The sequence below is a fragment of the Ranitomeya variabilis genome, chromosome 5 (genome assembly GCF_051348905.1).
Source record: "Ranitomeya variabilis isolate aRanVar5 chromosome 5, aRanVar5.hap1, whole genome shotgun sequence".
In the NCBI taxonomy this organism is placed as follows: Eukaryota; Metazoa; Chordata; class Amphibia; order Anura; family Dendrobatidae; genus Ranitomeya; species Ranitomeya variabilis.
In genome coordinates, this window is record NC_135236.1 from 138,763,520 (window position 1) to 138,791,168 (window position 27,649).

Sequence of the window (27,649 nt, forward strand, 5' to 3'; positions counted from 1 at the left end):
GGGATAGCAAAATTACTTCTGTTTTTTTCCACCTGTTATCCAGGGAAAAGCCCCTCTAAACTAAAAATTGGGCATCGCTCATCTACAATGAATGTATGGTCTGGAACATACTAATTTTAAGTAGTATTTCACTAAAGTCTTATTTACTTTTACTGACTCAAGACTATTTAATAAGGTAGTAATCCCTGCAGAGAATTAGGCATGATACAATTAGAGAAAATGGATAAAGAAGGTAGATTGAAGTCAAATCTTTATTCACAATATGCTTTCTTGTGCCTTAAAGTCAAACCTAATTAAGCTATGTTGGCAATTTCATCACAAAACTGTGTCTCCAACTATAGGTCATAATTTGCTTTGAACCAGAAATTAAGAAAGGCTCAATTTATCCAATGCACTGCAATGAGGCACTGAGGAGGGTGACATATTAAGCTCTTTAATTGTATTAAAAATTGTTGGCTAAGATATGTGCTGTCTCAGTTCTGGATTTGTCCTCCTATGATGAATGTAATGTAGACCATGAGCAGAGAATTTCACAGTGGGGAGCAGTCAGTGTGAACTCCAAGCTAGAAAACACATTCAAACAGAGGGATGAAGAGAGGCTGCAGGTATTCAATTAAATTTTGCTTTCTATTATCTTTGCTATATAAAGTGCAATGTTCAGCATTTTTTGACAACTGATTTAATGCGGCCTTAAAAAAAAAATGAAAATGGGACACATATACATAGTCTCATACACTTAGAAATGTACTTTTACAAATATTCAAGGTTCAGCACACAGTTTAATTAGTATATAGATAGGTTAATAGATATATATATATATGCCTGTGGGGGCCAGAGGTTATTTTGCCTCATAAGTAGGCAGAAGTATTATTACTGGCACTGATAGGTGTAGGACTCCTTAGAGTAGACTTTGATACCACAGTAGAGTTACTGTCCATGCCTAGTTACCACCATTCCCAAATTTGACCAGGTTCATGAAGTTATGTGGAATGGCTCCCAGAGTCATAGAGGAGCCCGGTGTGTAGAAGAGGAGTCGGCAAAGAAGACAAGCAAGTAATAAAAGGGATGAGATCTGGCATCTTAGTTTTAGCATCTGAGCTCTGGTCTGAAGTAAAATGTGAGGCAAGGGTGGACATATTATTGGTGCAACCTGTGAAGATTCACAGGGGCCCACGAGGTAAAGGGGGCCATTACGACCTCCAAATCAGGTGGAATTGTACATTATGAACCATTGGATTGCACCTATCTGTCTGTGTCTGACAGTTGTCTGAGGTATGAATATTGGAGTCTGTGTTATGGGCTTGGGGTTTGAATATTGAGATTTGCATAATGGGGTCCAAATATTGGAGTCTGGCTGGGGTCTCACATATTCATGGAAGAGGCCAGTGATTATGGTTCCATGTTGGATATTTGGTGCTTTCTTCTTTGGTCTACCAGAAGGGAGAACTGCTTGTTTTTCCCCCATGATTTGAGGATTCAACACATACAGTACTCACCTCCATACAATGTGACTATTAAAATACGTTGTCATGGATGTATGTCTTTATCTACATATATAGAAGGATTCGTTCTCGACCTGCAGCCTGGCCCTAATTCTGGGTTATTGCTTTTGTGCAGTTGTACTTGTGTACTAAGTTTGTGTAGTGCTATTCTATATCTCTTTTGCTGATATGGTCTAGATTTAGCCTAGCTTTATATCACTTTTTGTTACACAACCGTAGTAATTATTAAAGCATGTAAATGTAAGTAAATGATAAATCTAGTATGTTGTCGAACAGGGCTCAGGAATTTATCTGCCTTTGTAAAAGGACAATTACTCCTAAGTTATGTCTTTTGCTTTATATTCATTTTCAATTATGATTCTGTAAGGAGGAGAACTGGGCCATGGGTACCTGTCCTGTGCCGTGTCCGGAACTGTCGGGGCTGTCTCCTCTGTTGTCCGGGAGAAAGAGTAAGAGACCGGACAGACCTTTGCACTCAGAAGCTGGGGGTGTGGCTAAGCAGTCAATCTTGTCGGGAACAGGCAGCACACCGCACAGGGAGAGAAGTGCTCCGTCACTGAAGCACTAGGACTGTACTTCCGCTGTCACCCACGGGGTTTCAGAGAGAGAAGTGCAGTGTGCCCGGTAGCTGGCAGAGAACGAGGTGCCATGCGTGTCGCATAGAGAAAACTGGATACTGGACGGACGTTTGCGGCCAACCTTGCCAGTATATACCTGCACGCTCACGTTGGACGCTGATAGTGTTGCGGCCTTGTTTGTTCCGGCTGCATACACTTATGGACTAGGGGTTCAGTGGAAGGTGCTGGAGACCGACCGCTGCCACCAGAAGACGTTACTAACAGAACCTGTTTGGACCAGCACTGCGCTAGCCGTTGGTGTTATGAACCCCCAAGTAGTATCTGAAGTCTGAGGAACTTCTGACACGATAAGTGTACAAAAAGAACTGCTGTTACCTTGTTCAGTAGCTCTGCATATCCTTTGCAATTTGACAGTTTATCCCCTTGTTTAACCCTTCATCTCCCTGCAAGGAGTTAGCCCCCTGTTAAATTAAAACTGCAACAAAAATTGCTAACCCTTGCTCTGCCTCCTGTCTGTCACTGCATCCTGACCTTGCTCACACTTGGCGTAGTCAGCAGGATACAGTCCACAGGCTCGGAAGAGACAGACTAAGCAGCCCTGGGTGCCCCAAGGGCCAGCATACTACTGGGAGCCATGCTGAGCAATCTCCCAAAGTTCACAGGGAGCAACACTTTATTATGGGACTGGACTGAGCGGGTCAAGGGCATGCTGAGGATGCACCCCATGACTCCCACGACGCAGGCGGAGATTGCCATGATGGCCCTGGAAGGAGAAGCAAGGTGCTCCATCATGTTCCGAACCCCGCATGAGTGAAACACTTCACCAAGGTGTTACAACTCCTAGAGGAAATGCAGGGGATCCTACGGAAGTCGGGGAATTGCACATGTGCTTGTTGTGTCCAAAAGGAGGGGGAGTCGGTGACCCAATATATGAATGCGCTGCAGGAGATCCACGCTGTGATTACTAAGCAGGGTGACGTAGGCATAAGACCTCCTGATATAGTTCGGAGAGACCAGCTAGTGGCAGGCTTTAGAGATGCGCTGCTTAAACAGGCTCTGTGGGAGGGCTTGCAGGTTAATCCGCGTATGTCCTTTTTGGAGGTTGGGGCGAAGGCGCGTGCGCGTGAGCAGGAGCAGCGGGTCACAGCCCCATCAGGGAAGGTCCGGAGTGGGCAGGTATCCGTTCCGCTTCCAAATGAACCAAGTTGGGTGAGCAAAACCTGGAAGAAAATCCAAGACATGCAAGAAGAATGGTCCAACTTAAGGAAGAAACCTCCCATAACCCTGGACCCCTCCAGAGGCAGAACTGCTCCCAAGACTCACCAGGAAAAGAGACAACCTTGCACAGAAAGACAGCTGATCTGTTTCACATGTGGAGACATTGGACATTATGCCCGAGGATGCGCGTCAGGGAAGATCCCCCAACCGCCGTCCGTTAAACTAGCAGGCTCTATGGCTGGGGGACGCTGCCAGGATTCTGAGCAGTCATGAAGGAGAAAAGGAAGCCCTACAAGTTTAAATTCTGAGTCCTCTTGTATGGGTCAAAATGGATGGTCAGGCCATCCGCTGTTTATTTGATACCGGCTCTCAAGGAACCACTATGCCCGAGACTTATTTCAGACATCATTTTCTGAAGCAATGCGGCCTGAATGAGGCCCAGTGATCAAATTGGCGGCCGCCAATCAATTGCCCATCCCGGTCACAGGGGTGGTCTGGATGCAAATCACTGTGTGCAGCAAAGATTTGGGCCGGAAAGGAGTTGTGTTAACCACTGGGGAGCTTGGCAATGGTCCCACTGTGACTCTAGGAATGAACATGTTGAAAGAACTTGGGAGAATCCTGGTCAATGAGTCGGCCGATGTGTTCCTGAATCGATGGAGCCCTCACACCTCCAAGAGAAAATTGTTTCAGCAGATGATACAGGTGGACGTCGAGTGAAGGAAAAACATTGGGGAAGGTGGTCATTCCGGCCGCTGCCAACTTCGTTTTACCACCAGGACAGACTGTGCTCACTCTGTTTATCCAAGCCTGTACCCCTGTTGAAGAAATAGAAGTCCAGATAAAGCCAGCTCTGATGGAACAACTACCTCAAGGGCTCCTCATTGAATGAACGTTAGCCACTGTTCACAACGGTAATGTGCTGATGTGATGTATCAACTTAGGAGAAGACAATCTTATGCTCCCGCCCAAAAGTGAAGTAGCACAGATAATGGGTATACCGGAAGAGTTGATACCACCAGAGGCCTTTCAATTCATGGTGAAACAGGGGGATCCCTGGACAGTGGCCATAGCGGTGTCCTCTGAGCCACCACTTAGTCAACTAAAAGGAAGGAGGCCAAATCCTGGAGCAGATGCGAGCTGAACTAATGGACCTCCCACCACAACAGGTACAACAGGTGGAAGTGGTGCTAGAGGAATACCAGGACGTTTTTTACCCACCATGACAATGATTTCAGCTGCTCCACAGCCATTACCCATGAGATTCCAACGGGAAACACCGCACCTATTCAGGAACGATATCGACAAATCCCACCACAGATGTACCAGGAGGATGTTGGTGCATATGCTAGAGTGGGGTCATCGGAGAGAGCCAAAGCCCATGGACTGCTCTCATTGTTCTAGTATGAAAGAAGGACGGAACCCTGCGTTTCTGTGTAGATTACTGGAAGCTGAAAGCCTGCACTGTGCAAGACTCGTACCTGCTACCAAGAAATGAGGAGTAATTGTCTGCCCTGGGAAAAGCGAAGTACCTCTCGTCTTTGGATCTGGCCATTGGATATTGGCAAGTGCCCATGTCTGAGCAAGACCGGGTGAAGACAGCATTCATACTGCCCATGGGATTGTTCGAATTCAATCGGATGCCTTTTGGCCTTACCAACGCACCCGGGACCTTTCAATGATTGATAGAGAGATGTTTTGGGGACCTGAACTTTGAAGCTAGCCCCATCTATTTAGATGACATCATTGTCTATGCTGCCACCGTAGAGGAACACCTGCAAAGGCTGGAACAGATGTTGATTCGGCTGCAGAAGCATGGCCTGAAAGTGAAACCTTGGAAGTGTGTAATGCCGGTGGGTTTATACCTTGATTCTTCAGCATCACTCTGCATGTCTCTAATTTAACCCTTTCTCTTCTCCCCCTAATGTGCAGGGATACTGTTGTCTTGTTACCTGTATGGATGCTGCTCAGTTCCCTGTGCCGCTGCGTAGCTGTACATGTGTTGTAATGTCTTTGCCTTGCTGCATGACCACCCACATGTGCGGTTCCTGGCTGCTGCTGTGGAAGCTATCGGTGGGTTGCGAGGTCCTCTGCAGCTGGTGCATGACTTTCCACGTGTGCTCAGGCTAGCAGTCGCTGCCAGGTGCGCTAAGCCACAGTTCCTGTGCTCTGTGCTGTATTGGTTTCTGTTTGTGCTTAGGGTGCGCGCAGCACACCTACCTAGCTTTTATTAGGGTTTGAGTGTGCACCTGTGTTGCTCCCTCACCCTATTGCTGAGGGGCAGCTCCTATATAAGCTCTCTCTTTTCTGTTGGATGTGGCCAGGGCATTGTATTGTGTTTGTGTCTTGCCTAGTGAGTTAGGTATCCAGCTCCCGTTCTGTCTGCAGTCTGTTCTGGGAGAGCTGATACCTGTCTACCGCCTGTTCTGGGGACAGAGAACCCAGATCCCGCCTACTCTGAGGGCAGAATACCCAGATCCATTTGTATCTTGTTTTTCCGCCTATTCTGGGGGCAGCGTACCCAAACCCACCTATCCTGGAGGCTGCATACCCAGTCCATTTGTGTTTTGTGTTTTCCACCTGCTCTGGTGGCAGAGTACCCAGATTCGCCTGTCCTGGAGGCTGCATATCCAGTACCTGATCCTGACTGAACTGTGTCCTTTGTGTTATGTTCCTGAAGTCCTTTTGTGTCTGACACCCGTACCCAGGGACTGTACGTCTAGGGCTCATCTTTTAAAGATGGAGTCAGGAGTTCTTGCTGAGCTCTTCCCATGCTGTGCTCAGCCTGCTATGCGGAGCTAATCCCATCTGGCCCAGGTCCAGTACGGCGGTGCTTGCACATCACGCCTGAGTTCCTTCCTAGGTCCGATGCCCAGAGCCTGGCGGTCGTAGCTAGGAACCTGAAGATCACCGCTACCTGATCCTGTGCCATCTGAGTCCCAGCCTGTCTCCAAAGTCCTGATGCACTGCCTATGTCCTGATGTCCTTCCTGTGTCCGATGTCCTGATGCCCTGGGCTGCCACAAGTGTCACAGCCGATGACCTGGGCTGCCACGCCAGTGTCCCAGATGTCTATCCTGTGTCTGATGTCCTGCTTATGTCCTGATGACCTTCCTGTATTTGATGTCCTGATGACCCGGGCTGCCACGCCAGTGTCCCAGCTGATGACCTGAGCTGCCACGCCAGTGTCCCCGATGTCTATCCAGTATTCCTGATGTTCTGAAGTCCTGCCTGTGTCCTGATGTCCTGCCTGTGTCCTGATGTTCTGCTTGTGTTCGATGTCCTGATGTCCAGCCTGTATCTGATGTCCTGATGTTTTGCCTGTGAACCAATGTTCTACCAATTCTCTGGGGTCCACCCTGTGAGGACGTCCTCCAGGGATCGGTGTCTGATGTTCTCTTGCTGAGCCTGTGCTATGCCTGAGGCCTGAGAGGCCGTCCTAGTATGCCCGTGTAGTATGCCCGTGCAAGATGACCCGAGACTACATCAACTCGTGATAACTCCTGCCATCGTCTGACATCTGTCCAAGGTGTCCAGCCTGTGTCCTGATGACCCCTGATGTCCAGCCTGTTTCCGATGTCCTGATGTCTAGCCTGTGACCCGATGTTCCACCGGTTCCCCGGGGTCCACCCAGTTACGATGTCCTTCCGGGATCGGTGTCTGATGTTCTCCTGCTGAGCCTGTGCTACGCTTGAGGCCTGAGAGAGAGGCTGTCCTAGTATGCCCATGCCAGATGATCCAGGACTGCATCAACCACGTGATAACTCCTGCCATCGTCTGACGTCTGTCCAAGGTCGGTGACTGATGTTCTCCTGCTGAGCCTGTGCTGCGCCTGAGGCCTGAGAGAGAGGCCATCCTAGTATGTTTGTGCCAGATATTCCGGAACTGCATCAACCCATGATGTCCTCCTGCCTTCATCTGTTATCCTGAGATGTGTACCCTTCCTAGACTTGTGGAATTAGGAGCCTGACATCATTATGTTTTGTTATGTACTGTCCTTTCATTTGAGTAAACTTTGTTTCTTCATACCTGAAGTTGTGCGGTGTAATCTAGTTCTGCATATCGACATCTTGTTCACATGCTCAGCTGCCACAGACCCTGCTCGCTGCCCTTCCCTAGTCTGGGTAGGTCCAGATTACTCTATGTGGTCCAGTGGGTTCACATTGCGTTTTCTTGGGACGTTCGCCCACGTCATCATGGTCAGGCGATGTGGCGGCGTCGGCTCGGCCGCGTCTGTGGACGTAGCCATGACAGAATGCTCTGTCCATGGACTCCGCTGTGCATGTGTGGACTGCAGACCTTTCCGAGCCCCGTTTGGTCAGTGGATTACACTGCTCAGAACCCACCTGGTAGTGGACTAGATTGCTCAATCCAGCGCCTGGTCTGCAGTCTGGATTGTTTGAGGTATGAACTCTGCTGCCATACTGTGAACTGTGGGACTTATCGCCTAACCCAAGAGAATTTTCTGATGATTTTTTTTTTCGGTCTTCAGCAGACGGGGCCTGAGGAGGGGATACTGTAATGCCGGTGGGTTTATACCTTGATACTTCGGCGTTACTCTGCATGTCTCTGCTTTAACCCTTTCTCCTCTCCCCCTAATGTACAGGGATACTGTTGTCTGTTACCTGTATGGATGCTGCTCAGTTCCCTGTGCCGCTGTGTAGCTGTACATGTGCTGTGATGTCTTTGCCTTGCTGCATGACCACCCACATGTGCGGTCCCTGGCTGCCTCTGTGGAAGCTATCGGTGGGTTGTGAGGTCCTCTGCAGCTGGTGCATGACTTTCCACGTGTGTTCAGGCAAGCAGTCGCTGCCAGGTGCCCTAAGCCACAGTTTCTGTGCTCTCTGTGCTGTATTGGTTTCTGTTTCTGCTTAGGGTGCGCGCGGCCAAACCTACCTAGCTTTTATTAGGGTTTGAGTGTGCACCTGTGTTGCTCCCTCAGCCTACTGCTGATGGGCAGCTCCTATATAAACTCTCTTTCCTGTTGGGCGTGGCCAGAGCATTGCATTGTGTTTCTGTGTCTTGCCTAGTGAGTTAGGTATCCAGCTCCCGTTCTGTCTGCAGTCAGTTCTGGGGGCAGAATACCCAGATCCCACCTACTCTGGGGGCAGAATACCCAGATCCGTTGGTATCTTGTTTTTCTGCCTGTTCTGGGGCAGAGTACCCAGACCCGCCTATCCTGGAGGCTGCATACCCAGTCTGTGTGTGTTTTGTGCTTTCCACCTGTTCTGAGGGCAGAGTACCCAGATTCGCCTGTCCTGGAGGCTGCATATCCAGTACCGATCCTGTCTGAACTGTGTCCTTTGTGTTATGTTCCTGAAGTCCTTTTGTGTCTGACACCCCGTACCCAGGGACTGTACTTCTGGGGCTCATCTTTTAAAGATGGAGTCAGGAGTTCTTGCTGAGCTCCTCCCATGCTGTGCTCAGCCTGCTATGAGGTGCTAATCTCATCTGGCCCAGGTCCAGTACGGCGGTGCTTGCACCATCACGCTTGAGTTCCTTCCTAGGCCCAATTCCCAGAGCCTGACGGCCGTAGCTAGGAACCTGAAGATCACCGCTACTTGGTCCTGTGCCATCTGAGTCCCAGCCTGTCTCCGAAGTCCTGATGCCCAGCCTATGTCCTGATGTCCTTCCTGTGTCCGATGCCCTGGGCTGCCACGCCAGTGTCCCAGCTGATGACCTGGGCTGCCACGCCAGTGTCCCAGATGTCTATCCTGTGTCTGACACAGGAAGGACATCAGGACATAAGCAGGACATCAGACACAGAATAGACAATGATTGATGAGGCCTTGAACACTGGCTTTATTGATGTGAAACTGGCTAGGTTCCTGAAGGTTGATCACCCTGTGGTCCCTATAGTGTACACCCTCCCTAAGATCCATAAGGATCTACGGAGTCCTCCTGGTCGACCGATTGTGTCGGGCAGGGGGTCTCTATTTAGTAAAGTGGCTATCTTTTTAGATCGTTTGTTGAGGGATTTTGCTGTTTCTGCCCCCTCTTATGTGAGGGACACGGGGGATTTCATTAAATCCCTTGATGGTATACATGTGGGTGATTCCACGTGGTTGGTTTCCTTTGACGTGTCCTCCCTGTATACTTCCATCGAACATACCAGGGGATTGTCTGCTGTCGATGTGATGCTCGCTGGCTCCGGCATGGCTCCGGAATGTGCACGGTTCATCCTGGCGCAGCTGGGGTTCATCCTGGGGAGGAATTTTTTTTTCTTCGGGGATGACTACTTCCTGCAGCGCCGCAGGACAGCCATGGGGTCCAATGTGGCCCCCACTTATGCAAACATCTATATGGCTGTCCTGGAGGGTGAACACGTGTACGGTTCTCGTTTTTGGAGTCATGTCAGAGGCTGGCGGCGTTACATCGATGACATTTTCCTGGTGTAGGATGGTGACAGGGATGAGCTCGAACTCTTTCTCCTCTATCTGAACAATATACATCCTGGTCTCGGTTTTACTATGGATTGTTCTCAGGATAAGATGCAATTTCTTGACACCTGTGTTTATAAAGCTGGGGGGTGCTTACATACGGATTTATATGTTAAAGGAACAGACAGGAACAACCTCTTGCACTTCTCTAGCGAACATCCACGTAGGATGGTTGAGTCCCTGCCTTGGAGCCAACTGTTGAGGGTGAGGAGGATTGTTTCATGTGAAACCTGTATTGATGGTAGATTAGAGGAAATGTGTCAAATTTTTGTCAAGGGGTTACTCTAGGGTTGAATGTAAAGAAAAAAGGGATTGGTTGGCACAGAAAAAACTTCGATACGTGTGAACCACTGCTGCAATTATGGAGTGTGGAAATCCGGGGGTTAATGCTTACTTGTTTTGGAAGGATCGGGCGGTGCTGAACCTTGAATGGTAACACATCCAAATGCAATGAAAAGAAAAGAAAAAAGAGGCAGCACTCACCCTTCTTTCTTCCTTGTAAAAAGTCCTTTTAATTCATAACGTTAAAACTTGACATACAGGTACGGTATCGGCTAGGGCATTTGTGCGGAGAGGGAGCGGTGAAGACAAGACATTGTCTTGTCTTCACCGCTCCCTCTCCGCACAAATGCCCTAGCCGATACCGTACCTGTATGTCAAGTTTTAACGTTATGAATTAAAAGGACTTTTTACAAGGAAGAAAGAAGGGTGAGTGCTGCCTCTTTTTTCTTTTCTTTTCATTACTCTAGGGTTGACCTAGAGAAATATAAACAGCGGGTTTTGGCCGTTAGACGGGAAGATCTTTTGGCCCCTAAAGAAATGGTTGAGACAAGTAAAAGAATCCCATTTGTAACTACATATAATGGTGTGAGCACAAGGGTTTCGGACATCATACGCAGACATTGGTCTCTGTTGAGTAAGGGTCACTCTAATGTTGTTGAATTCCAAACACCTCCATTGTTTTCGTATAGGAGGAACAAGAACTTGAGAGATGAATTAGTTCTATCTGATATTGGGAGTTTTAAGAGGGACCTACAAACGACATTGAGCCAACCTAGTCTTGGTAACTTTCCTTGTTTGGGATGTGCGTGCTGTAGTAACATGCTTAAGGGAGCCTTTTTTGTCATCCTTATACCGGTAAAAGATATGAGATAAGGAAACGGTATACATGTAGGAGTAATTTTGTGGTGTATGTCTTGACCTGCCCGTGTGGTCTCTTCTATGTGGGGGAGACCACAATGGAGGTCAAAGCAAGGATCAGCAAGCACAAGAGTACGATCAGGACTAAGTTATTGGACCTACCTGTACCAAGAAATTTCCATGAAATGGGTCATTCAGTTAACCAACTGAGATATAGAGTCATTGATGATGTGCCGGTGATGCGACGGGGTGGAGATCGTATTGCCCTTTTGAAGAGAAAAGAACTCAGATGGATTTTTGAGCTTGACACCCTGTACCCTAGGGGAATGAACATAGAGTACCAGCAGAATTGTTGTCTTTAGTATCCGTTATGTGTTCTTTGCAGTATTCCTTCGGTATATTGTTTTTAACTATGTTGTATACTTTTTCATTTTTTAAGGAGTTATTTTTCTATGTGAGTTATTGTATATACACTGTATTTATGTGAATGATGGTTCGCCCTTAGGAGATCAGTCGATTTAGTAATTTGGATTGTATATGATAGACGACTCTCTTGACATATACTATTGAGATATATTCGTATATAGGGCATGTAGCTTTTGAAGATCTGCTGCCATACCCTTTCTCCTTATTATCATGTTGCCTTTACTCCTGAAGAAGGTTATTTATAGTATTGTTATAGCCATGTATGATATATCTCTTTAGTCTTTGATATATAAACGTATATTGAGAAAAGTGCTTTTGGAATTACGAGACTGTGATAATATGATATATGTTTGGCTGTTTGGCCATGACATTTTTATATGTATATGTCTATATTTAATATTGATGTGTTGGTGATATTCTATATGGATGTGTTTGTGCCATTTTTTTGGGGGGGTAATGTCTCTAAAATCTGTGCTGGGTAATGTACTTTATTTGCGGACGACTGGGGGATGCTTTACTTTGATTTTCTTTATCATAAGTTCCCAGTTCTAATTTCAACAGACTCTTGTGTTGCCGGACTCCCGTGTACTGCGGAAGAAAAAGATATAGTAGAATACACCTGCAGTTGCCTGTCTTATTTGCGATGCATTAGAGATATGTGGGACATGCGTATTGCCGCCTCTATATGTCCGATTATGCGAGCGCTGATTGAGGATTTTGAGCCTGCGCAGTACCGCTCTAGATTTGGACCTCTACGGACGCTGTTCCAGTCATGCGCGGTGGAGATTTACTTCAGGACAACAAAGAGAGTGGACTGGACCTGCGCAGTAATACATCCCATGTGTTGGTATCACCGCGATCACATGATATGTGACTGAGAATAGGATTGGACTGTGGCCGATATGAAGTCATCTTGTGGGCTGGCCGGTATCCTGGTTACGGTGAATGCTGCATATCTATTGGAAGAACGCCGTTTGTTTACATTTTCATGGTGGGGAGGTTTTCTGTACTATTGTGGGCTGGATCTCTGGATTTATAGCGATCGGGGTTAGTGTATTTCTGTTAGATTACACACCGTCATTGTTAATGTATTTGTAATGTTGTTTTTTATGTATTTATATGTATATGTCTTTTTTCATTATGGTGCTGTATCCCCATTGGTGTTTTGCTAAATAGGGGGTGGTGCTAGAGGTAAATAATGGTGGTTGGAACATGTGTTACACTGTGCTTGATAAAGGTCATTGTACCGAAACGTCGCCGCAGGAGGCAGATTAAATATGTAAGACTTTCATCACTGGCCGTTGTGGCGCTGTCTTTCTTCTGTTTTGGGATGTCCTACCTGTGTCCGACGTCCTGATGTCCAGCCTGTATTCGATGTCCTGATGTCCTGCCTGTGACCCGATGTTCCATCGGTTCTCTGGGGTCCACCCAGTGACGATGTCCTTCTGGGATCAGTGTCTGATGTCCTCCTGCTGAGCCTGTGCTACTCTTGAGGCCTGAGAGAGAGGCCGTCCTAGTATGCCTGTGCCAGATAAACCGGGACTGCATCAAACCGTGATGTCCTCCTGCCTTCGTCTGTTATCCTGAGATGTGTACCCTTCCTAGATGTGTGGAATCGGGATCCTGATATCATTATGTTTTGTTATGTACTGTGCTTTCATTTGAGTAAACTTTGTTTCTTCATACCTGAAGTTGTGCAGTGTAATCTAGTTCTGCATATCGACATCTTGTTCACATACTCAGCTGCCTCAGACCCTGCTCACTGCCCTTCCCTAGTCTTGGTAGGTCCAGGTTACTCTATGTGGTCCAGTGGGTCCACATTGCGTTCCTTCTTGGGACGCTCACCCACGTTGTCATGGTCAGGCGACGAGGTGGCGTAGGCTCAGCTGCGTCTGCGGTCATAGCCGTGACAAAGTGTCATCTCTTCCGCGAGCAGATTGAATATCTAGGATATGTCGTATCTGCTGAAGAGGTGAGACCTGCATGTGAGAAGGCACCAGCAGTGCAGGACTAGCCCACTCCGAAGACCATGAAGGATGTCCGGGCCTTTCTGGGACTTACCAGAAAATATCGACGGTTCTTAAAAAAAACACTCATATTGCTTTTCTGCTGCTGGAATGCTGGAATTGTTGAAGTGAGTTTTGTCCGGTGCAAAGAATCGAATCATCCAGTGGGGATAGCCAGGAAGAAGCTTTACGAGCCCTGAAAATGGCCCTGACTGAAGCACCAGGGGTGCTTCACATCTGACTTGGGGTCTGTGCTCATACTGTGGTAAGCTGTGCCTGTGTGTGTTTTGTACATTTTTTACTGTGATTCAGGGATTGGTTTCCCATTGGACTATGACTCTATTTTTGTGTATATTACATCTGGCTACATCTGCCTCATTTGGCCTTTACAAAATTGCCTTGTTTCAAGAATAAGGTATATGCACATTATGGCAGTGTTATATTTGTTGCACGTGACTCCATTTTTTCTGGTACTCATCTTGTTTCACTTCTGTTTTTATAGATGTAATCAGACTTTAATAAAATTTGTACTTTTTTATCTCTCTCACTTTATACTCTGTTTTTCTCCTGTTCTCATCTCATTTATGGAGTTTAAGTTGCTTTGGTTTTGGTGGTGTGCTACTATGTAATACCGCCATCCAAAATGTTACTGGGCGATTCTTTATACCTGTCCTGGACTATGCCGACTTCTCTCAACTTTTCCTTCTCCACACTGATGGAAGTCTACAGGAACTAGGAGCTGTATTGTCGCAGATGCAGGATGGAAAAGAGTGAGTGATTGCTTATGCGAGCCGGTCTCCCAACGACTCTGAATGAAATCCCATAATTACAGCTATTTCAAGCAGGAACTGCTGGCGTTAGTGTGGGCAATGACAGAGGCATTCTCTGAGTACCTAGCCTATAGCCAGTCAAACCTCCCAACTGCTACACCCAGAAACCCCTCTAACCTTATTAATATTCCATGCATGCCTTCTGTCTCTTTCAATTGTGCTCTTTGGAATTCTCGCTCTGTGTGTAATAAACTCTCCTTCACCCATGATTACTTCCTTTCTAAGGCTCTTAATCTCCTGGCTCTTACTGAAACCTGGATCCAGCAGTCAGACACAACCGCTGCTGCTGCTCTCTCCTATGGTGGACTACACTTTTCTCATACCCCAAAATCAGACAACAGAGCAGGTGGAGGCGTTGGGCTGCTCCTTTCACCCAAATGTACCTTCCAAGTTATCCCCCAAGTACCCTCACTTGTATTCCCTTCCTTTGAAGTCCATGCTGTCAGACTCTACGTCCCCTTCTCCATGAGAGTGGCGGTGGTGTATCGTCCTCCTGGCCCCTCTCATCAGTTCCTGGATCACTTTGCCACCTGGCTTCCACACTTTCTCTCCTGTGACACCCCCACCCTTATCATGGGTGATTTCAACATCCCCATTGCTTCTCCCCTTTCCCCGTCTGCTTCTCACCTTTTATCTCTAACTTCCTCTTTCGGCCTCTCGCAGCATACTAACTCTCCAACACATGAAGATGGAAACTCCCTTGACTTGGTCTTCTCCCGACTTTGCTCAGTGGATGATTTCACAAACACCCCTCTCCCGCACTCTGACCACAACCTTCTTTCATTCTCTATCAAGAACTGCCATCCCGCTCAGGTCACCCCCACTTTCCACACTTATAGAAACATACAGGCCATTAACACCCAGAAACTTATGAAGAACTTGCAGTCCTCATTGGCCCCAATCTCCTCCATCTCATGTCCTGATTCTGCTCTGAACCATTACAATGAAACCCTGCAAAGTGCCCTGGATGAAGCTGCTCCTCCTATACATAGAGCAACTCGACACAGACGGCGACAACCGTGGCACACGCTGCAAACACGTTTCCTGCAGCGGTGCTCCAGGTGCGCCGAACGTCTGTGGAGAAAATCTAATCTACCCGAAGATTTCATCCATTATAAGTTCATGCTAAAAACATACAACTCTGCCCTTCACCTCTCCAAACAAACCTATTTCAACACCCTCATCACCTCACTGTCCAATAACCCTAAACGTCTCTTCGACACTTTCCAGTCCCTACTCAACCCAAGAGAGCAGGCCCCAACCACAGATCTCCGCGCTGACGATCTGGCCAATTACGTCAAAGAAAAAATTGAGCACATTCGACAGGAAATCATCTCCCAATCTCTTCATACCAGGCACTGTCCTCCCTCCCCCACTGCATCTAGTTCACTCTCTGACTTTGAACCAGTTACTGAAGAAGTAAGCAGGCTCCTTGCATCTTCTCGCCCGACCACTTGCACCAGTGACCCCATTCCGTCACATCTCCTCCAGTCCCTTTCCCCGGCTGTCACCTCTCACATAACAAAAATATTCAACCTTTCCCTCACTTCCGGTATTTTTCCCTCCTCATTTAAGCATGCCATCATACATCCATTACTTAAAAAACCCTCCCTCGACCAAAACTGTGCCGCTAATTATAGACCTGTGTCTAATCTTCCCTTCATCTCTAAACTCCTGGAACGCCTGGTCCACTCCCGTCTTACCCGCTATCTCTCAGATAACTCTCTTCTCGACCCTCTTCAATCTGGCTTCCGCTCTTTACACTCTACTGAAACTGCCCTCACTAAAGTCTCTAATGACCTACTAACAGCTAAATCTAATGGTCACTACTCCATGCTAATTCTCTTGGATCTTTCCGCAGCATTCGACACTGTGGATCATCAGCTCCTCCTCACTATGCTCCACTCCATTGGCATCAAGGACACCGTTCTCTCTTGGTTCTCCTCCTATCTCTCTGACCGATCCTTCACTGTATGTTTTGCTGGTTCCTCCTCCTCTCACCTTCCCCTTACTGTTGGGGTTCCTCAAGGATCAGTCCTAGGCCTCCTCCTCTTCTCTTTGTATACTGCCCCTATTGGACAAACAATCAGCAGATTTGGGTTCCAGTACCATCTCTATGCTGATGACACCCAATTATACACCTCTTCTCCTGCTTTCACTCCGACCTTCTTAGAAAACACCAGTGATTGTCTTACCGCTGTCTCTAACATCATGTCCTCCCTCTATCTGAAACTGAACCTGTCAAAAACTGAACTCCTCGTGTTCTCTCCCTCTACTAACCTACTTTTGCCTAACATTGCCATCTCCGTGTGCGGTTCAATCATTACTCCAAAGCAACATGCCCGCTGCCTTGGGGTCATCCTTGATTCTGAGCTTTCATTCACCCCCCACATCCGATCACTGGCTCGCTCTTCTTATCTGCATCTCAAAAACATTTCTAGAATTCGCCCTTTTCTTACTTTCGACTCTGCAAAAACTCTTACTGTTTCTCTTATTCATTCCCGTCTGGACTATTGTAACTCTCTACTAATCGGCCTCCCTCTTACCAAACTCTCCCCGCTCCAATCTGTCCTGAATGCTGCTGCCAGGATCATATTCCTCACCAACCGTTACACCGATGCCTCTACCTTGTGCCAGTCATTACACTGGCTACCCATCCACTCCAGAATCCAGTACAAAACTACTACCCTCATCCACAAAGCACTCCATGGCTCAGCACCACCCTACATCTCCTCTCTGGTCTCAGTCTACCACCCTACCCGTGCCCTCTGCTCCGCTAATGACCTCAGGTTAGCATCCTCAATAATCAGAACCTCCCACTCCCGTCTCCAAGACTTTACACGTGCTGCGCCGATTCTTTGGAATTCACTACCTAGGTTAATACGATTAATCCCCAATCCCCACAGTTTTAAGCGTGCCCTAAAAACGCATTTGTTCAGACTGGCCTACCGCCTCAACGCATTAACCTAACTATCCCTGTGTGGCCTATTAAAAATAGAAAAAAAAACAAAACACATAATCAGGTTCCTTGCATCGTGTTCTCATACACTTTATGCAGTTAATAGCACTCTGTGTCTGTACTGCTACATACTTAGGCTGTTAACTGGTTCATGCAGCTTTACATGAACACCCGAGCCTTACACTATGGCTGGTCCAAATAACTAAAGCAATTGTCACCATCCACCTCTCGTGTTTCCCCTTTTCCTCATAGTTTGTAAGCTTGCGAGCAGGGCCCTCATTCCTCCTGGTATCTGTTTTGAACTGTGATTTCTGTTATGCTGTAATGTCTATTCTCTGTACAAGTCCCCTCTATAATTTGTAAAGCGCTGCGGAATATGGTGGCGCTATATAAATAAAAATTATTATTATTATATTATTATTACCTGTGCGGGTCTGAAATCTTGGTAAGCAACGATAACAATCCTCTGGCCCACCTAGAAAATGCGAAACTGGGGGCCTTAGAGCAGAGATGGGTGGCCCGTATGGCAAAGGACCGATACAAGATCACATATCGGAGAGGAGCTGAGAACACACATGCCGATGCTCAATCCAGAGTAACTCACGAGTGACCTGGGTGTAACTGTGATGAAGAGCTGGAGGCTAAAGAGATCCCTGGGTTTTGGAACCCCGCCAGGACGTTGGTTGCCACACAGGGACATATCAGGGAGGCATCTGGAAGACACACCCTGGGACGACCCCATCATGACTGGGTATGGCTCAGATAGGGAACTCACTTAGTTGAGGCAACGGGTGGCTTTGAAGCAACTTCCCAGCTGAAGAGAGAGAAAGGCCCTGTCCCCGAGAACACTGCAGATCCTCCAGCAGTGGGAGAGGCTCCACTTGAAAGATGGCTTGTTGTGTCAGAACGTGCAGTTAGCACGAGAGCTGAGAGTCACCTGGCAAGTGGTGCTCACCAAAAGCTGATCAGTGAGGTGGCCACCGAGGCTCATGAGAGAGAGGCCCACTTTGGCCCAGAGGAGACATTCCAGTGGCTGCAGAAATTGGTCTACCATCCTCAGCTAAAGACTGCAGTAGATGAAGCTTGTCACAGATGCAGGAACTGCAAACTAGCCAGGCTTCAGAACAGAGGGCCCCTATGCAGACCATCATTACTTCTGCTCCCCTAGAGGTATTGATGATCGACTACTTGACTGTGGGTCCAGCTCATCTTGGATATGAACACTGTCTGGTGATGACTGATCATTTTACCAAATTTTCTGTGGTAACTCTGACCCGGGATCAGACTGCCAAATTGGCGGCACAGGCCATTTGCAGAGACTTCATCCGAGTATATGGTTGTCCGAAGAGAATCCACTCTGACCAAGGCGCCTGTTGTCAAGGACAAGTGATGGAAAAACTGCATTGCTTGTATCAGATTGAGATATCCAGAACAATGCTCTACCAACCACAAGGAAATAGAGCCTGTGAGAGTTTCAATCGGATGCTGTTTCAGATGCTTAGAACACTAGAGGAGGACAGAAAAGTCCATTGGCCTGAGTATGTGGATGAATTAGCTTGGGTGTTCAACAACTGGATGCACAGCACAACTGGATACACCCCATACACCCTACTGTACGGCTGAAAAGGGTGAGAGATCACTGGGCTGGAATTAGAGCCAGAGGAGGACTACCCACGGACAGGACTGTCCACCTGGGTCCGTGAACATCGAAATCATTTACAGACTCTGCATCGATTAGTACAGACCAAGTTTCATGAGCTTGAACATGATGAGACGATGCCCCTGTGAGGGACAGCTTTAAAGACCGGAGAACGAGTACTGGTTCAAGACAAGCGACCTCGGGAGAAGTTGGAGTATCGGTGGGAAAAAAAACCCATACCGGGTAAAACACCAGATTAAATCCGAAGGCCCTGTCTATGAGAATCAACCTGAAGGGGAAGAAGACACCCCCACTCGAGTATTCCATTGAAACATGCTACATTCTTGTTTGTCACAAGACCCAGATCACTTGGAGAGAGCGCAAAAAGTTCCTGAAACACTTCCTTCTACAGCTTTCGACTGTGAAGAAGAATTTTCCGGCCCGTCACTTATTGACCCAGAAGAGGCACAGGAGCCTGAAACTCCCGAGATAGCTGCTCCATTGAACCTGGGCGCCCCCCCACTCTCGCCTACTCAACGTGACTCCATTACTCAACTTGACTCGGCTACTCAACCTGATTTACGCCGCACAGAAAGAACAACAGCTGGAATACCACCCAACCATTATGAACAAGACCAATTTATTTGGCAGTGAATCATCCCAGAGATGGAGGAGTGTCAACATTTACTGCAGGAACTCTTGCTGGTGTAATGGTGAGCTAAACGAGAGGGGGAGTCTAAGGAGGAGAAATGGGCCATGGGTACCTGTCCTGTGCTGGGACCGGAACTGTCGGGGCTGTCTCTTGTTTTGCAGGGGAAAGAGTGAGAGACAGAACAGACCTTTGCACTTGGAAGCTGGGGGCGTGGCTAAGTGGCAGCAGCCACAGCATGTCAGTCTTGGCGGGAACAGGCAGCGTGCAGCACAGGGAGAGAAGTGCTCCGTCCCTGAAGCACCAGGACTGCACCGGCCCACGTTAGTGTACTCCCGCCGTCACCCACAGGGTTTCAGAGAGAGAAGTGCAGTGTACCCGGTAACTGTCAGAGAGCGAGGTGCCGTGTGCTTCGTGACCGTGAGTACAGTGCACGTGCCGCATAGAGAAAACTGGATACTGGATTGACCTTTGCGGACCACCTTGCCAGTACATACCTGCTCGCTCACATTGGACCCTGCTAGTGTTGCTGCCTTGTTTGTTCCGGCTGAATACACTTATGGACTAGGGGCTCATCGGAAGGTGCAGGTGACTGACCGCTGCCACCAGATGATGGACCACCGTTACTAACAGAACCTGTTTTTACCAGCACCGCGCCAGCTGTTGTTGGTGCTATGACCCCCCCAAGTAACAACGGGCAGTCTCCGGTTTTACCCATTGAGCACCTAGTCCATGAGCCTGGGCAGCCAAAGCAATGAAGGCTGCACCAATCCCGCAATCAAACATGAGCTCAGGCGTGCTGTCCAGCATACGGTACTGCGGACTAATGTCCTACAATCGGCCCACACTTCTTTGCCCATGCACGGCCTTAACTGCTTCTGGGCATGCAGCGCTCTCTACACGAACTGTCCAGCTGACGTTACTCAGAGGTGTCAGCTGCCGTACGTTGCAGCGTCAGCGCTCGGGGTGTGGAGCACTCTTCTCACCCTGCTGCGCTCTCAATGACAGAAGGAAACTAACTGTTGCTTTGCGCGTTTTTTTCTCTGTTTCTGGCTTAAACACACCTACTCTTCCCTGTCTGGTCCCCTATTCCTTCCCCCGGGCAACATGGGACTCAGCCTCAACAGTTCTGGACCCGGCTCAACAAAGGTACCCGCAGCCCGGTATTCCCCCTTACAATTGTGTGAGCTCCTTTATAGCGAGGCTCTAATAGAAACGTGAATGCCATAGAAGAGCTATGTGAAATACTACTGGGACTGATTTGAATCTTCATCTGCACTTGAATCAGAGGATTTGGTGACCTAGAAAGCTGATTAAATCCAGTGGCTGGACGTCAAAATAACAAGTCTAGTTGTTTACCATTGAGTATATTCTGTCAGGGCGTCCACTGTGAGCGCTCGCAAAGGGGACAGTGCACTGTGTACATATTGTGTTGGTTTAAGTGATTTGTAGTGTATATATATATACCCTGGGAAAACAGGGTACCCGGAATCTATTGTAATTAATGTGGGTGGCGGGTGTAAGATACCTGAGCGGACCACGTGTCATGGTCGCGGTAGAACCCCGTATAGGCCCTGTAACGGATAAGGGAGGAAGTGGCATAGTCTTGGGGTAGTCTTTTTCCTGTCCGTGAAGCTGGCACCTGGGATCTCTCAGGCTGCATAATTTGTATTGTGTGGTTTGTGGCTGTTGTGGCCCATATTTTGTTGAGAAGTAAAATCCTGTTATCTGTTTCACAAGTTATAAACAGAAGCTGGTTTGGTATCAAATCGTGGTCAGAGTCGTTCATAGCAGCACATATCCCATTGTCAAACAACAACTGTCGTACTGGTCATTACATACATTACTGGAGGGGCTGGGGTATATATGTGTCACCCCAGGAGTTCAGGTAACACAGTGGTGCTGCCGTCCTCTCTGGGAGGGTAATGCCATGCCTGGAGACAGTCTGGTAGACACATTTATGGGACCACTGGTTCTTTTCACTTGCACCATCAAGAAACTGTTTAAGTGTCGAGTGCTAGCTTTCTGTTCTTCTGGTAGACACAAGAGACTGGGAAGGAGCAGAGGAGTGATCAGGAGCTAAAGGAGGGCTGTGCCTGGGCCACTCAAAGCAGAGGGCAGGAACCGGGCATCAGGAGCCCAAGGTTGAGGGCAACTGCAAGTCCCACAGAGCTGAAAGTAACTTGCCCACATTAAACCTGAGGTACAGCAGCATTCCAGAGCACGGAATCTGTTATGATCCTTAGTGGTTGAGGATCACAAATTACTCCAGCTAAGTAACAAACATAGGACAAGCTCTAGGGAGGTGGCAAACTGGACTGACCGCAAATCTGAACCTATCCAAACACACTAGAAGTAGCCGGTGAACGTGCCTAAAAATCCTAGACGTCTCGAGCCAGCCTGAGGAACTAACTACCCCTAGAGAGAAAGAGACCTCTCTTGCCTCCAGAGAAATAATCCCCAAAGATATAGAAGCCCCCAACAAATAATAACGGTGAGGTAAGAGGAAGGCACATACACAGGGGTGAAAGCAGATTCAGCAAATGAGGCCCACTAATACTAGATAGCAGAAAATAGAAAAGGGAATCTATGCGGTCAGTAAAAAACCCTTACAAAATATCCACTCTGAGATTTCAAGAACCCCCACACCAACTAACGGTGTGGGGGGAGAAACTCAGTCCCCTAGAGCAACCAGCAAGCGAGGAAATCACATTTTAGCGAGCTGGACTAAAAACATAATGAACGCTGATAATCAAAAAATGATCAAACAAAAACATAGCTTGTCTTGGAGATTCTGGGAGCAAGGTAGACACAAGGAATCTGAAGAGCACTGAATACATTGATAGCAGGCAAGGAACTGAGTATCCAGGTGGGCTAAATAGGAAACCAACCAAGGATAACGAACCAGCTGATGCTGCAACCTGCAGAAAGACAACACTACACAGTACCGCTTGTGACCACTAGAGGGAGCCCAAAAATAGAGTTCACAACAGTACCCCCCCCTTGAGGAGGGGTCACCGAACCCTCATCAAGACCCCCAGGGCGATCAGGATGAGCCGCGTGGAAGGCACGAACCAAATCGGCCGCATGAACATCAGAGGCGACAACCCAGGAATTATCCTCCTGACCATAGCCCTTCCACTTAACCAAATACTGCAGCCTCCGTCTAGAGATACGAGAATCCAAAATCTTCTCCACCACGTACTCCAATTCGCCCTCGACCAGCACCGGAGCAGGAGGCTCAACAGAAGGAACCACAGGTACCACATACCTCCGCAACAAAGACCTATGGAACACATTATGAATGGCAAACGATGCTGGGAGATCCAAACGAAAAGACACCGGGTTAAGGATTTCCAAGATCTTATAAGGACCGATGAAGCGAGGCTTGAATTTAGGAGAGGAGACCTTCATAGGAACATACCGAGAAGACAGCCACACCAAATCCCCAACACGAAGTCGGGGACCCACACCGCGGCGGCGGTTGGCAAAGCGCTGAGCCTTCTCCTGTGACAACCTCAAATTGTCCACCACATGGTTCCAAATCTGCTGCAACCTATCCACCACAGAATCCACCCCAGGACAGTCAGAAGGCTCAACCTGACCCGAGGAAAAACGAGGATAGAAACCAGAATTGCAGAAAAAAGGCGAAACCAAAGTAGCAGAACTAGCCCGATTATTAAGGGCAAACTCGGCCAAAGGCAAAAAAGTCACCCAATCATCCTGATCAGCAGAAACAAAACATCTCAAATAAGTTTCCAACGTCTGATTAGTTCGCTCGGTTTGGCCATTAGTCTGAGGATGGAAGGCCGACGAAAAAGACAAATCAATGCCCATCTTAGCACAAAAAGTCCGCCAAAACCTGGACACAAACTGGGATCCTCTATCAGACACAATATTTTCAGGAATGCCGTGCAAGCGAACCACATTCTGAAAAAATAGAGGAACCAAATCGGAGGAAGAAGGCAACTTAGGCAAGGGCACCAAATGGACCATCTTGGAAAAACGATCACACACCACCCAGATGACAGACATTTTCTGAGATACTGGAAGATCCGAAATAAAATCCATGGAAATGTGCGTCCAAAACCTTTTCGGAACAGGCAAAGGCAAAAGCAAACCGCTGGCACGAGAACAGCAAGGCTTAGCCCGAGCACAAATCCCACAAGACTGCACAAAGGAACGCACATCCCGCGACAAGGAAGGCCACCAGAAGGACCTAGCCACCAAATCTCTGGTACCAAAAATCCCAGGATGACCCGCCAACACCGAAGAATGAACCTCGGAAATAACTCTGCTGGTCCATCTATCCGGGACAAACAGTCTCTCTGGTGGACAACGGTCAGGTCTATCCGCCTGAAATTTCTGCAGCACTCGTCGCAAATCTGGGGAAATGGCAGACAAAATAACTCCCTCTCTGAGAATACCAGCCGGCTCAGAAACTCCCGGAGAGTCAGGCACAAAACTCCTAGAAAGTGCATCAGCTTTCACGTTCTTTGAACCGGGCAGGTATGAGACCACGAGGTTGAAACGGGAGAAAAACAACGACCAACGAGCCTGTCTAGGATTCAGGCGCTTGGCAGATTCAAGATAAATCAGATTTTTGTGATCCGTCAAGACCACCACACGATGTTTAGCTCCTTCGAGCCAATGTCGCCACTCCTCAAATGCCCACTTCATAGCCAACAACTCCCAATTACCAACATCATAATTCCGCTCCGCAGGCGAAAACTTTCTTGAAAAGAAAGCACATGGCTTCATCACAGAGCCCTCAGAGCTTCTCTGCGACAAAACAGCCCCTGCTCCAATCTCAGAAGCATCAACCTCGACCTGGAAGGGGAGAGAGACATCTGGCTGACATAAGACTGGAGCTGAAGAAAACCGGTGCTTCAGCTCCCGAAAGGCCTCCATGGCCGCAGGAGACCAATTAGTCACATCAGAACCCTTCTTGGTCAAATCCGTCAAAGGTTTAACCACGCTAGAAAAATTAGCGATGAAACAACGGTAAAAATTAGCAAAACCCAAGAACTTCTGAAGACTCTTAACAGACGTGGGCTGAGTCCAGTCATGAATAGCCTGGACCTTGACTGGGTCCATCTCCACAGTAGAAGGAGAAAAAATAAAACCCAAAAAGGAGACCTTCTGTACTCCGAAGAGGCATTTTGAGCCCTTCACAAATAAAGCATTAGCACGCAGGACCTGAAACACCATCCTGACCTGCTTCACATGGGACTCCCAATCATCAGAAAAGACCAAAATGTCATCCAGATAAACAATCATAAATTTATCCAGATATTCTCGGAAGATGTCATGCATGAAGGACTGAAACACAGAAGGAGCATTAGAGAGTCCAAAAGGCATCACTAAGTACTCAAAATGGCCTTCGGGCGTATTAAATGCTGTTTTCCATTCATCTCCCTGCTTAATGCACACAATGTTATACGCACCACGGAGATCTATCTTGGTGAACCAACTGGCACCCTTAATCCGAGCAAACAAATCAGACAATAGTGGCAAAGGATACTGAAATTTGACTGTAATTTTATTCAGAAGACGATAATCTATACAAGGTCTCAAAGAACCGTCCTTCTTGGCCACAAAAAAAAATCCTGCACCAAGAGGGGAAGAGGATGGGCGAATATGTCCCTTCTCCAAAGACTCCTTTATATAACTCCGCATCGCGGCATGCTCTGGTATAGACAAATTAAAAAGTCGTCCCTTAGGGAATTTACTACCAGGAATTAAATTTATAGCACAGTCACAATCCCTATGAGGGGGCAGGGCACTGGACCTGGGCTCATCAAATACATCCTGGAAGTCAGACAAAAACTCAGGGACCTCAGAAGGAGTGGAAGAAGCAATAGACACCAACGGAGTATCGCCATGAATTCCCTGACAACCCCAACTCGACACAGACATAGCTTTCCAATCTAAAACTGGATTATGAGCTTGCAGGCATGGCAGACCCAAAATGACAACATCATGCAAATTATGCAGAACAAGAAAGCGAATCACCTCCTGATGTACGGGAGTCATGCACATGGTCATTTGCGTCCAATACTGAGGCTTATTCTCAGCCAATGGCGTAGCATCAATTCCCCTCAGAGGAATAGGAAATTCCAAAGGCTCCAGGACAAAACCACAGCGCCTGGCAAACTACAAATCCATCAGATTCAGGGCAGCACCCGAATCCACAAAAGCCATAACCGGGTAGGACGACAAAGAACAAATCAAAGTAACAGACAAAATAAATTTAGGCTGTATAGTACCAATGGTGACAGGTTTAGCGATTTTTTTTAAGCGTTTAGAGCATGCTGAGATAACATGAGTAGAATCACCACAGTAAAAGCACAACCCATTTTGACGTCTATGACTTTGTCGCTCAATTCTGGTCAGAGTTCGGTCACATTGCATAGGCTCAGGTCTCTGTCCAGAAAATACCGCCAAAGGATGAGCAGATTTGCGCTCCCGCAAACGCCGATCAACCTGAATGGCTAAAGCCATAGAATCACTCAGACTTGTAGGGGTGGGAAACCCCACCATAACATTCTTAACGGCCTCAGAAAGACCTTCTCTGAAATTTGCAGCCAGGGAACACTCATTCCATTGAGTAAGCACCGACCATTTCCGAAATTTTTGACAATACACCTCTGCTTCATCCTGACCTTGAGAGATAGCCAGCAACGCTTTTTCTGCCTGATTCTCAAGATTAGGCTCCTCGTAAAGCAGTCCAAGAGCCAGAAAAAATGCATCTACATTAAGCAATGCAGGATCTCCTGGCGCCAGATAGAAAGCCCAATCTTGAGGGTCGCCACGCAACAAGGAGATAACAATTTTAACTTGCTGAGCAGAATCACCAGAGGAACGAGGTCTCAGAGATAGAAATAACTTACAATTATTCTTAAAATTTAGAAACCTAGATCTATCTCCAGAAAACAACTCAGGAATGGGTATCTTTGGTTCTGACATAGGGCTATGAATAACAAAATCCTGAATACTTTGCACCCGTGCAGTAAGATGATCCACACTAGAAGTCAAAGTCTGAACATTCATGTCTGCAGCTGAGCTCAAAACCACCCAGAGTTCAAGGGGATGAAAGAAGCTAAACAGACTGCAGCAAAGGAAAAGCGGGAGGAAAAAAAAAATGTACTCAGGTCTTCTTTTTATCCCACTTCTGCAATGCATTAAACACTTTTTGGCCTGCTATACTGTTATGATCCTTAGTGGTTGAGGATCACAAATTACTCCAGCTAAGTAACAAACATAGGACAAGCTCTAGGGAGGTGGCAAACTGGACTGACCGCAAATCTGAACCTATCCAAACACACTAGAAGTAGCCGGTGAACGTGCCTAAAAATCCTAGACGTCTCGAGCCAGCCTGAGGAACTAACTACCCCTAGAGAGAAAGAGACCTCTCTTGCCTCCAGAGAAATAATCCCCAAAGATATAGAAGCCCCCAACAAATAATAACGGTGAGGTAAGAGGAAGGCACATACACAGGGGTGAAAGCAGATTCAGCAAATGAGGCCCACTAATACTAGATAGCAGAAAATAGAAAAGGGAATCTATGCGGTCAGTAAAAAACCCTTACAAAATATCCACTCTGAGATTTCAAGAACCCCCACACCAACTAACGGTGTGGGGGGAGAAACTCAGTCCCCTAGAGCAACCAGCAAGCGAGGAAATCACATTTTAGCGAGCTGGACTAAAAACATAATGAACGCTGATAATCAAAAAATGATCAAACAAAAACTTAGCTTGTCTTGGAGAGACTGGGAGCAAGGTAGACACAAGGAATCTGAAGAGCACTGAATACATTGATAGCAGGCAAGGAACTGAGTATCCAGGTGGGCTAAATAGGAAACCAACCAAGGATAACGAACCAGCTGATGCTGCAACCTGCAGAAAGACAACACTACACAGTACCACTTGTGACCACTAGAGGGAGCCCAAAAATAGAGTTCACAACAGGAATCACCATGTAAAGAGACCCCAGAGAAACGGCTCAAGCTGCCTACCATGCAGGCACTGTCCCAGGACAGGGGAGAACGAGGACCTTGTTAGGACACTACAGGTAGCAAGGCAGACCAGCACAAAATGGAAGGCTCCCAAACTGACCTGTCAAAGGGGTTTCTACCTGTCTTCAGGCTGCCTGGACTCCATCTACATCTGTTGCCGGATCCCTGGACTGTGGCCTGCTACCATCAGTAAACCAGGTAAAGACTGCAACACTGTGTCCTCTGTTTATTTACTGGCAATCCAC